The sequence below is a fragment of the Lipotes vexillifer genome, unplaced genomic scaffold (assembly GCF_000442215.2).
Source record: "Lipotes vexillifer unplaced genomic scaffold, Lipotes_vexillifer_v1.1 scaffold917, whole genome shotgun sequence".
Classification (NCBI taxonomy): domain Eukaryota; kingdom Metazoa; phylum Chordata; class Mammalia; order Artiodactyla; family Lipotidae; genus Lipotes; species Lipotes vexillifer.
Window position 1 is genome coordinate 283,552 of NW_006795104.1, and position 13,195 is coordinate 296,746.

The 13,195-nt window shown below is 41.2% G+C and overlaps 1 protein-coding gene across 1 annotated transcript in view; it reads right to left on the reverse strand.

Moving 5' to 3' along the window:
• LOC103069787 (BDNF/NT-3 growth factors receptor) overlaps positions 1-462 on the reverse strand; it is a 221,936-nt gene extending 221,474 nt beyond the window's left edge. The window contains exon 1 of the mRNA XM_007467429.1: positions 291-462. The gene's annotated coding sequence lies outside the window, so the exon portion shown is untranslated. The remainder of the gene's footprint in view (positions 1-290) is intronic.
• Between the last annotated feature and the right edge of the window lie 12,733 nt (positions 463-13,195).

A 13,195-nucleotide genomic window follows, 5' to 3' on the forward strand; every position in this document is an offset into this window, starting at 1 on the left:
CTTTCCCTGAGCCTGAGGTTGAGGGAGGGGAAATAGGGCAAGGGTCCCCGCGACAGGATTCCATGACACGGACCAGGGGTGGGACCCTTTAAAGGGAGACGCGGAGACTGCCAGGGACGATGGTTCCGCGACGGGGCTCCCGAATGATGCTGCAGAATCCGCCACGGCCCCTGGGCGCAGGGGGCGCGGGCAGGTGGCGCGGCGCGTCCCACCTGGGAAGCCGCCGCGGCCGCCCCAGCGGGGGGACAGTGAGGGCCTAGACGACGGAGGGCACTGTCCGCGCTGCTCACCCGGGCTCTGGCACCTACCGCCCGCCGGCGGCGCCTGGGTCCAGGCTCCTCCTGCCGCTGGGCACGGGGCTCGGAGAGCGCGAGCGAAGGAGCGAGCGAGGCTCCTGCTCCAGCCCAATTCCGGGAGCCGCCGCCGCCGCCGCCGCCTCTGCTACTGCTGGTGAAGTGACGTGAGGGCTGACGCAGAGCAGGGGCAGAAACTCCAGAAAATTAGTCTGAAATCCAAAAACACACACGCTCATACACACACAAACCCATAACACCCTCCAGACAAAAGCAACAGGGAGAGGAGGGGAATCTGGGGGCGAGCAGAGAGGAGGGAGGCATCGGTGCCACTGGCCAGAAGCAGACAGCAGCAGCATGTGGGAGTTCACACGCGCGCACACCCGCACACAGCCCGGCCGTATAGACGCGCGCGCCTGTGTGTGCTTGTGTGTGCGTGCATTTAGATCCAGGATGAACCGTTGCTCCGCTCTGACGCCTCCCAGTCCCTAATTCACACCACGGTCTCTTCTAATAACGCAGTAGAGGCCGTCTCCTTTTTTGAAATGGAAACCGGTCTCGGTTCAGCTCTGAAAAATGCGCTGATTCTTATTATAGGAATCCTCCCTCCCTTCTCCCTCCCGGCTGCATTCTCCTTTCCCATCTTGCCTAAAAGGGAGGACGAGCTATCCTAAAAATAAATAAATATTGTAAACACCAAAACGTGTCCAGCATTGGTAACCAAGGATAACCGCCCCCATTCCGGGCCATCTATTTGGGGATTGGTGTTTTTGGAGGGTCTTCCCGTTTGTGCTTTGGCAGAGGAAGGGGAGTCTCCAAACGCAACTCTAGCTCTCTAAGTGGGTCTTTTTCCTGCTGTTTTCTGGCATCACACGCCCGGAAAACAGAGACATGTGGGGGAAAGGGAGCGCGCCTGACGCGTATTGGGTTCCCTAAATGCGCGGCAGCAACCCTGGCCTGTCCGATGTGTGGCGCCGCGTCATTTTTTCTCATCCTTCAACCTGGCAGGATGAAGCCATTCCCAGATCTTAGCTTCATTCCCCTCGATGCCCACCCCCACACGGGGCACCCAGAGCCCTTGCTCCCCTGCCGTACCTTGCGCCTTTTCGTGTGTGCGCGGGTGTGCGCGAACGCGTGCCCTGCGCCCGCGCTGCCCGGAGCACGTCACACATCCAGCTACTGAGAAGCCCGGCGCGGGCAGAGCCTCGGGATCTCACTAGGGACAAATGAGGCGATCCGGGAGGGTCGGGTGACAAACCGTAACTGCTCTGCGGGTGCAGTTAAATGATGGCTGCGGGGCATTCGCAAGCCTTGTCTGAGAATCCGTCTTCCCATTTGCGGCTCGGAGAGTCTGTTTTTCCGCAGTCATTTAAAAGGGAACTGGGAAAATGCACCGCAGTGCCTCACACTTCCGAAGGCTCTGGTGCCCCCGCGCGGGAAGAGAGCGCCCGGCACGCTTGGGAGCACCAACCCACTGCCGCGGCCGCGCCGGGCACTGCGCGGGGGGCGCGCTCTGGCTCCAGATGCGCAACCGGCGGCGCCCGACGCGTGCGCGCCCCTGCCTGACTCGAGCTCGGCTATCCAGTCCTCGCCCAGCTTCCGCCCCGGGAAAAGGCGGGCTGCTCTCCGCGCGAAAAAGGGCGACGGGATGGGATCTCATCCAAAAGATAAGAATGGTCACCAATCTGTCCGAAGACGCTTGGGGTGGGAAGGATCGAGAACCCCGAACGTCAAAGTGAACGCTCAGATCTCGGCAACGCCTTAAATATTACAAGGGAACTGAGAGCATTTAATGGGGCTTTTCGTACATACCCTGGGCGCTGAGTGTAAGCGGGAATCCTTGCGCAGCATCCAAAAATCTCGTTTTAGGGCGGGAGGACAAGGCCAGTAGGCCTTCCTCTCTCCATCATCACTCGGCTGTGACACGCATTGGATGCTGAATGGCCAGGCTGAAGTTCATTTCTATGCTCGGCCCCTGCTGGGTGAGGATGTGCCAAAGTAGGGAAGCCAAGGGCAAAAATGTCTTGGTCCAGGCCATACAATAACACTCCTCCTCCTGCCTTGCCGGTGTCCTTAATGGAGCTGCCCCTGCGGAACACCTGCGAGAAGAGTGTATACAGAAATACCCACCTCTCTCTCACACCTCCACTCTCATCCCATTTTTCCCAGAAATGGCCCATTTGCACCCTAGTGGCTGCAAACTGTCAGTGCAACATCCAAAGGACAGTTTTAGAGTGGTGTGCAGACCAGAAGATTCTAATTATGTTGGGATATTTTTAGAATTTGTATTATAATAGATATATAATACTATTACATTTAGATTCTAAATATGCCCCCACTGAATTTCTCTCACTGAAAATTAAAACTGGCGGCCTCACTTCTAACCACCCTTCCCTTCCTGCCCTGTTTCTTCTATAGTACTTACCATCTTTTAACAGATCATTTACTTATTATATTTACTATTTATTGTATCTCTCCCAGTAGAATGTAAACTGCATGAAAGCAAGGATCTTTATTTTTTCATTAACACATCTCAAGGATGTAGTGGGTATTAAAATACATGTGTGTGTGTTTAAAGAAATAAACTGAAGTTGAGATTCCTCAAATAGGCCATCCACATTCTCACTTTCTTTGTTTTTCTTTTCTTGTCTTTTCTTTTTTTAAAAATATTTATTTGTTTATTTGTCTGCGTCGGGTCTTAGTTGGCACCGGCCAGATCTTCATTGCTGCATGCAATGAAGCAAGCTCTTCCTTGCAGCTCGCTGGGCTGCTCTCTGGTTGTGGCACGTGGGCTTAGTTGCCCCAGGACATGTGGGATCTTAGTTCCCTGACCAGGGATGGAGCCCACGTCAGGGAACTAAGAAGGCAGATTCTTTTTTTTTTTTTTTTTTTTTTTTAACATCTTTATTGGGGTATAATTGCTTTACAATGGTGTGTTAGTTTCTGCTTTATAACAGAGTGAGTCAGTTATACATATATATATGTTCCCATATCTCTTCTTAACCACTGGACCACCAGGGAAGTCCCCACATTCTCACTTTCTTAACCTCTAACCCTGCAAGTCTATCTGAATGATCGTCCCTGGACACCTTCCTTCCTGTCTCCACAATCTTCCCTGTGCTGTGAAAACTCACAGCATTTCTTGAAGCCTGACTTTTCTGCCTTCTCTAGTGGCCAGGTATGTTCTGGCACTAGGTCAGGGAAGGCTTCCCTCTGGTTCAGGCTGGTACCTCAACATTTCCATGCACAGTGCCTGAAACACACTGGGCAATCAGTAACTGTTTCTCAACCCATAGAATTATGAATCTATCTCAGTTTAAGACCTACAAGGTATTTCACAGAGATATCGTGGATTCTCAGACCATGGCTTTGTAGGTGATAGTAAACATTTTTCAGGTGGACAAAATAAAACAGAGATAATTTTCCCTAGATCATATGAACTCTTCAAGGCAGAGATGGAGACTAAGTATTGCAGACTCTTGCCTGTACTGGACCATGATGTACCTAGAACAATGTTTCTCAAACTATTTTCACCATGGCCTACAGAAAGAAATGCCTTTTATATAACAATCCAAGGCACACATACACATATGCATATAACTAAAAAACCGTTTCACTAAACAAAACTTACTTTCTCTTAATGCATAGAATACAATGATATTTTGTTTTCTATTTTATACGATTTCATTTTCTAGTGCTTGTAATAACACAATAAATTGATTTTAACATTCAATACTGGGTTATTAAAACAGAAACAGAAATACTGCCAGTTTCTGCTTCTGACTAAGATGGAGTTATAGGGAACATTTAACCTCCCAGTCAAACCAACAACACACTGAACAAAACACCTGAAACAACAATTTTCAGGACAGTGGACACAAGACAATGAAGGCTGTGGCTCAGGGTGAGGGAACCCAGGCACAGTCCAACTCCCTGAGTTAACAACATATAGCTGAGAGTCCAGGGAAATCAAGGAGGGCAGAGTTCACAAGGACAGAGTAGCAGGGAAGAGAGTGATGTAGTGAGAGAGCACCCCAGAGGTCTGCAGAGAGTCCCTCTTAAATATTCAGCAAAGTACTGATTAGCACATGCAGGTAATGAAACTACCTGAGGGCAGGGAAAGAAAAGATAAAAGGGAACAGGGTCAAAGAAACATTCAGAAGGGAAATTGAAAATACCACATATCACAATTTATGCTCAATAAAGCTGGAAAAAAAGGCAGAAGTTAAACCAATTTTTTAGAAAATGAATTTGCGGGATGCCACTAAAGCATCTTCAGGTATTTAGGAGGAACTCTATAGCACTAAATACCTGAAAAGAAGAAAGGTTTCTAACCAATGACCTCAATTTCCACCTTAAGAAACCAGAAAAAGGAGAACAAATGAAACACAAAGTAAACAGGAGAGAGGAATGGAAAACAATGCAATAAAACAAAAATCAGAAAAACAAGAGAGAAAATCTACGAAAACCAAAAGCTGATTCTTTGAGAAGATGAGTAAAATTGATAAAGCTCTAGCCAGACTGACCAGGAATGAAAGAGAGAAGACACAAATTATCAATAACAGGAATGAAAGAAATGACAACACTGGAGAGTCTATGGATATTAAAGGAATAATAAGAAAATATTGTGAACAACGCTATGCAGATAAAGCTGGCAATTTAAATGAACTGAGAGATAAAAGCTAACAAAGCTCACTATAGAAGCAATAGGTTACCTGAATAGTCCTGTATCTATTTCAGAAGTTAAATTTATAATTTAAAATCTTCCTATAAGAAAACTCCAGGCCCAAATGGCTTCACTGGTGAATTCCACAAAGTAATTAAGGAAAAATAAGACCAGAAAATGAATAGTACCAAAATACACCAGGAAAATGAAGAGGAAGGAACACTTTCCAACTCATTCCGTGAGCCCAGCATTGCCTTGATACCAAAATCAGACAAAGACATTACAGGAAAAGAAAACAACAAAGCAATATCCCTCATGAATATAACTACTAAAATTCTAAACAAAATTTCATCAAACTGAATCCAACAAAACACCATATATCCAAAAACATCATGATCAAGCAAATGAATTTTAGCTTAATATTTAAAAATCAATCAATGAAATTTACCATATTTGCAGACTAAAGAGCTAAAATTATATCACCATTTCAAAAGACACAGAAAAAGTATTTGACCAAGTCCAATATCTATTCCTGAAAACTCTTGGCAAACTAGAAATAAAAGGTAATATCCTCAGTTGATAAATAGAATCTACAAAAGAACCCTACAGCTAACATAATGCTTAAAAGTAGAAGACAGAATGCTCTTTCCCAAATATCAAGAAGGAGACAAGGATATCCACTTTCACCATTTCTATTCAACATTCTGCTAGAGATTCTAGTGGGTGCAATAAGTCAAGAAATATAAATAAAAACCATCCATATTGGAAAAGGAGAATCAAACTACCTTTATAAACAAACGACATGATCTCCTACGTAGAAAATCCAATAGAATCTACAAAAAAAGCTATTCATATTAATAAGTGAATTATCAAGTTTGCAGGATACAAGTTAAACGTTTACAAATTAATTGTATCATATACTAGCAACAAAAAAATAAGGAATTAAATTTTTTAAATAATACTAATTATAATAGCATAAAATATAAAATACTTAGAAATAAAGCACAATGTATAAAAGGAAAAATGGATAAATTGGATTTTATAAAAATTAATAATTTCTGCTCTTCAAAACATGCTTTTAAGAGAATGAAAATAAAAGCCCAAAACTGGGAGACATATTTGCAAATCATATATCTAATAAAGAGCTTGTGGGGAGTTTATGAAGAACTCTCAAAACTTAATAATAATAAACAATTTTAAAAGTGTGCAAATGATTTCAACCTACACTTTACCAAAGAAGGTATACAGGTGGCAAATAAGCACATGAGAAGATGCCCAACATCATTAGTCATTGGGGAAATGCAAATTAAAACTACAATGAGATACCTACATCTCATTGTAATTTTAGAATGGCTAAAATTAAAAAGACTCACCACATCAAGTGCTGGCGAGAATATGGAGCAACTGGAACTCTCATACACTGCTGGTAGGAGAGTAAAATGATACAACCACTTTGGAAAAGTAGAACAGTTTCTTAAAAATTGAAGCATACACCTACCATGTGATCCAGCCATTCCACTTCTATGAATTTACCAAGGAGATATGTCCACACAGCAACTTGACATGAGTATTCATGCAGCATTTTTTGTATAGCCAAAAACTGCAACAATTCAAATATTCATCAATAGGTAAATGGATAAACAAATTGTGGCATATCCATACAATGAAATGCCACTCAACAATGAAAAGCAATCAACTATTGATACCTGCAACCATACGGATGAATCTCAGAATAATTATGCTAAGTGAAAGAAACCAGACAAGAAGAGTATACCCAGTATGATCCCATTTTTATAAATCTATAGAAAATGTAAACTATCATGACATAAAACAAATCAGAGATTGCTAGTGAGGTGCAAGGAGTGGGCAGGGAAGAGCCCGAAGGAGAAATAAAATAGGGACACAAGGAAGTTTAGAGGATGATGAATGTATTCATTATCTTTATTGTGGTGATGGTTTCAATATTATCAAATTGTATGTTTAAATATGTTTCGTTTATTATACTTCAATTATACCTCTGTAAAGCTATAACATGCTAAAGTACTTTAACTGTGATCTTAAAACTGAATAAAAAAGATTTAATAAAAATTTGAGAAAAAAAAAAAAAGCAAGAAAGAAACACTGTCCTAGATCCTCCTATCATCAGCTTCTTGTTCCCATTGAAATGCTATTAGCACCTCCAATTTAAGGAAGCAATTACAAAGTCTGGAAACTTTTTAATAAACTCAGATTCAGTGATGTTCTAATTTTAGAGGGACCTACAATGTAATAGTTTTTACATTTTGAAAAATGTTTGTGGAAACCATCATTCAAAAGATAGTGGCTCACACCTAGAAGAGCCCAAATGGCCATTAATAGTAGAGAAACTCAGTAAATTACAATGCTTCCATTTTTTTAACATTACACACCTAATTAAAATGAGTTAAAACTATATGCATTGACCTGGAGGCTTGTCCATAGTATATTAAGTGAATAAGGCAAGTCGCACGGTAATATATAGTCTGACCCTACAAAGAAAGCCGATAATGTGTTTTGTGGGTGTGTGCATATGGAGAAAGGCAGAGAATTATTGACACCAAATGTAACATTGGTAACCTAGAAAGATCAGAGAGGTTGTTTGAAGGAAGAGGAGGACAGGTCAGAAAACCTGTGAAATATTTCTTTGGCATTAGTAACCTCCTTACCCATCACATGCCTTTTTTTTTTTTTTTCACCTTTTCCTCTTCTTGCTGCCTCTTTTCCCCTCAGATCCAGTGTTATCCTATTTCTAGAGTCCCTCCCTTTGGTGGAAAGAACTGAATCTAAAGCATGTTTACAACCTAAATAATGTTCATCACTGGATGTTTCACTTTCCCGAGAATATCTGTATGTTAGTAGGACACTTGGGAGAAGACATAATCCAAAGGAATTTCAGGTACCACAGCATCCATAAGTGTGTTTGGGAATGTAGCACCCTCAACACTGGAGCCAGAGGCTAATATTCATGATTAGCCCCACACTCCCTCTCACCCCAATCCCCTCTTTTGCCCTTCAGAAAGTTTCCAAACTGTTTTTAACCTCACACCCTCCAACTCGGAGTTAGGGTCTCACATTTTCCCATCTCTCCCCACATAGTCGGTGAACTCCATGCTGCCCTGTCACCCTGAACCATAGCCACACCCATGATCTCATCCCACTTCCTTCCTTCCCTGTGTCCAAACCTTCCACTTTTAACTCTTAGCCATACACTTAACACACGCTAAGTCAACAGACTTATGGAGATTTTACGAACACCTAAAGGTAAGAGCTTATGGAGAATATTTGACAGAGCTCCAGGAAACTGAAGTCACGTATAACTGGGCGACCCTGAAATATAAGTTTGAACCATCAGTCTGACTAGGTCTCATGGTAAACTCTAAGTTGTCTTCCTAGTCTATGTCAATAGTCTTATATCAATACCCATACCTGCCCCTGTGTTGTCCTATTTGATCAAGAGCTATCTTATCACACCATCAAAGAACTCTGTTTTTTTACAAAGGAGTTTACTTATTCCTCAATAAACAGTTATGGTATGTCTTTTCTGTGCCACCCAGCCTAGATTTATTAGGGCAGTCAAGTTCCTGGCTCCAATTCAACTGGCAATTACAATCCATGCAAAGAACAGTGTTTAGAGCCATAAAACCCTTAAAGGTAAAAAGGTACAAGCATTCAATTATAACAGACCTCTACAGATATTTAACTAAAAGTTCCTCTAACTGAAGTAGCAACCCATTAATAAGTCAATTTAGTGGGTTGTGACGAGGACATTTCTAATGAAATAGACTAGGCTATACTAGAATACAAAACATCAAGGTATATCACACATGTAAAGGTAATAGTATTTCATGAAGCTCTCTTTCATCATGGGGTGCACTGGATTGTGTTATGAAGGTATTTCTAACTGTGATTCACAAAAAAGTTTGAGATCCACTGGCAAAGTACAATGCCTCAGTCATTTGCAGAAATCCTCTCTACAAGGGGATACAATTCTAAGTCGGCCTGAACACTTCCAGCAACCCTCCCTTATCAGCACGTTAGTAATAAGAACTTTACAGATTATATTAAAGTTAGTCATTAAACTGTCACCAACTCTTTGAGGGAAGTAATTCTCTTATTTGCCATGGTAACCTTGACATCGAACAGAATACCTTGAATGGAGCTCAATATATGTTCGTCGAATTAAAGTTAATCTCATTTTGCACACCTCTAATTACTAGAAAGTTCCATTTTTATGGAAGTCTGTATCTGCGTCCCTAATAATTTTCATCCATTGCTCCTTAGTTTTAACCTCTTAGCTGCAAAAGAAAAGACGATGAAACCCTTTCTCCATGTCACACCCCTTTCAGTATTCAAATGTAGTGTTCAGGTCCTTTTTAAACATCTCCAGGTTCTTTATCCATTCCTTATTACCTATTTCCAAAGGTTTCAACATCATGGTTGTGATCTTCAACGTCCATAGTTTATGACCAATATCCTTCTAGACCCATGCTGTTCAATATGGTAGCCAGTAGCCTGAGTGGCTGAGTACTTGAAATGCGGCCAGTCCAAAATGAAATGTGCTGTAAGTGTAAAATACACACTTAAGAGTAAAGATTTAGTTAAAAAAAAGAAAAAAGAAAGAAAGAAAGAAAAGAAAAAAAGGAAAAATATCTCAAAAAATTTTATATTGATTGATTTTATATTGAAATAATATTTTGAATTTATTAGGTTACATAAAATATATCATTAATATACCTTTTATCTGTTTCCTTTTACTCTTTTGGTGTGGAAAATTTTATTTATTTTGTTTTTAAGTTATCAACTCAACATTTATCCTTCCTAAAAACCCCATTGCTGTTATCTTTGAATCAATGACCCAGATCATTGAGGTTTTTTTGAGTCTTACAAAATCTTGAATCCTCCATCCAACAACCCCATTGTTCTTCCTATATTTTTTCACCTGCAGTTTTTTTTTGTTTTTTTTTTTTAACATCTTTATTGGGGTATAATTGCTTTACAATGGTGTGTTAGTTTCTGCTTTATAACAGAGTGAGTCAGTTATACATATATATATGTTCCCATATCTCTTCCCTCTTTGTCTCCCTCCCTCCCACCCTCCCTATCCCACCCCTCCAGACAGCCACAAAGAACCGAGCCGGTTTCCCTGTGCCATGCGGCTGCTTCCCACTGGCTATCTACCTTACGTTTGTTAGTATATATATGTCCATGTCTCTCTCTCGCCCTAACACACCTCACCCTTCCCCCTCCCCATATCCTCAAGTCTGTTCTCCAGTAGGTCTCTGTCTTTATTCCTGTTTTACCCCTAGGTTCTTCATAACATTTTTTTTTCTTAAGTTGCAGTTTTAATATATATGCTTTTCATGCATCCATTTAAATCACTGATAAAAATTATTCAACATGACAGGTCCAGACATTCAACTAGAGACATTACCTAGGCTGACATTCATTCCTTAACTAGTTAATTCATCTTTACATTAAGTGTGTCTATTTAACCAGCTAAGAATTCACCAAACTGAATTCCATGTGATGTCTCCCTTGACCCTTGGCCTGAGCCACCTATGTGCCACACACTCAACTGCATAAAGACCAAGCTAGTATTGCCCACTAGTAGTAGTTCTTTATTTGGGGGAAGAGGGTGTTGTTGTTTTGTTTGTGGTTTGGGGTTTTTTTTCTTTTTCTTTTTTTCAATCCCCTTGAACTCATCTCTCATGCCAACTCCAGATCTGTCCTCATTCTAACCTGATGTCAAACAAGCACTCATATGGCTCTGTGACCTCTACCTCCATTTCTTCCTTTGGTCCCTTTTCATCCTTATACCTGTTTCTCCAATATTAAAATATCAGCTTCTTCAAATGAATTTGTCTTGACTGCCCTTTCAGTACTTGTGGCACTGGGTTGTCTTAGACACTAATTCCTCCTTCATAGCTTAGGCTTGTGAAACCCAGCTACAGCACCTGGCCAGTTTTACAATCATTCCCCTTCCCCTGATGTGGAAAGACACATTTCTTCAAGAGAAGAAGAGTAGAGTAGACAAGGGAGGACTGGTCTGAGAAACAGAATGAACAGTAATTTAGGTACATTCTGGAACCCACTTTTGGTCCTTTTTGGATAACTGAGGCATTTTCTATTCTTTTCTTCAATGTACCATCTCTCCCCAAGTATTACCATCTGTTGTTCCTTGATGACATACATAAGCCCAGTAATGACCTTTATCATCTTTGCAGCTATTTAAAATGTTACTTTAAAAAATGCTATATCTCTTTCAGGTCTCACTTAGCTAAGATGTCAAATTCTTGTTAACCATATTACCTCTACCATTTCCAATGCACAGATCCTTTTTCTCACCAGGGAACACAGACTAAGAGGTGAATAATACTGTGTTGTTTCTATGATCTGTCTCACCATCTGCCCCAGCTCTGAGCTTGTCTCTTCATTCTTCCTCTTCGTACTCTAAGCCTGGTTCCAATAGCTCTTTTTTGTTGCTCTCTGTATTTTTTTTACAACCTTAATGCATTCTGGGCTTCAAGTCCTTCTGCTACTGTTCTCACAGATTTGTGAAGCTCTATTGTGTTCAAAACTTGGCTATATACCTCACCTTCCAACTTGTTTCACACCAAAATCCACAGCCTAGTTACCTAAGGTCTCATTTCTTCCTCATGGGGATCATTCATGCCTATGTGGTCAGAATTTTATATTTTAGAGCTTCCCTTCTCTCTCAAATTAATATTCTCTTATGGAGTCAGCTAGTCGAAGAATTTTATCTATTTTTCCTCAGAAAAAGAAAAGAAAAGAAAAGAAAAAAGTGTTCTCTGAAGTCTAGGATACATAACAGTCTTCTCAACAGCCCCTACTTAGCCAGTATGATCTCTAGTGCTGCAACCAGGGCAATCTTGTGGGTTTCCAGGGGCTTGTCATGAGTGACCTTCCCTCTCCATCCACTGAGTCCTAGGAACCCCTATAATAACCAAGCAACATTTCCTCAGGACCAGGACAATGGTATTATCCATGACTGAAGTGGAAGCATCCTAACAGAAAAGAGGAACAAGGGGGCAGAATCAGGCTGAACCAGGGTTGTCTGACACTCCTTTCCAATTAGAGATGCTCTTTGTGAGGCTCAAACTTTGTGCTGTGCTTTGTCTTAACAAGAGAGGTCCCTCATTCCTGTGCCCATGTCTTCTCTTCCAAAGTTGTAATTTCAACTAACAGAGATGGGAAACACCTGTGTTGGAAGCTTATATCCCTAAGGTTTTCCATTTCTGTAATAGGTAGGCTAGAAGTTAACCTGCTTTGATAAAGAGACCCCTGAATACAGTAACTCAAACAAGTAGGAAATTTCTTTCTTTCTCATGTCACAGTTCAGAAAGAATGCACATTCCAAGAAGGATTCATGGACCTGTTCCATGGGCTTATCCACAGACTCAGGCTCCTTCTATCTTATTCCTCGGTCATTTTCCCAGGGTGTGTCCTCATATACTGATTCACCAGCCTGTCAGAAGGAAAGAGGACAAGAAATGGGGGGCAAATAACTTCCTTCTGAGGAAATGATGTGGAAGTTGTACATCACTTCCACTTACATTTCTCTGGTAAGACCTTAGCCAAGTGGCCATTCTTTTACTGCAAAAGAGGTTGGGAAATATAGCCATTTAACTGCATCTGACCAAATGTTCTGAGAAATTTGAAGCAGAGGATTCTATTACTCAGGAGAAGAAAAGGAGAATGGACACTGGGGACCAATTAACAGCATTTACCATCATTTCCTAAACAGAACTTCAGTAAGATATTGTCTAGATTTTTCCCGACTACATAATCTTTAACTTAAAACAGAATTAAATGGATAATTTGAACTTCAGGTGACACCTTGACACATTCCCTTTCAGTCCCTGAAGAAAAACCATCTTTCTACCACATTGCTCCCTCCAGCCAGCTCTAAAAGTCAGCATTTTACACAGGGCTTCTTAATAAATATAAGCATAATACTGTGAGTGGCGAGCACTACTGCCTTAATTTCCATTTCTGAGGATAGCTCTAAATTTTGACCATTATTCTAAAAAAAAAAAAAATCTATAGGGAAAATAACTTGTTTGTATCTGTTCTTTCCGGTAGCTTTAGCTAAAGCTTTTTCCCCTTATCAAAAAAACAACAAAGAGTAAGCTGACATAGAAGAAGTCTATCCACAGCGTCTCACAATATTCTCACCTTTGCTATAGAAATCATTAGG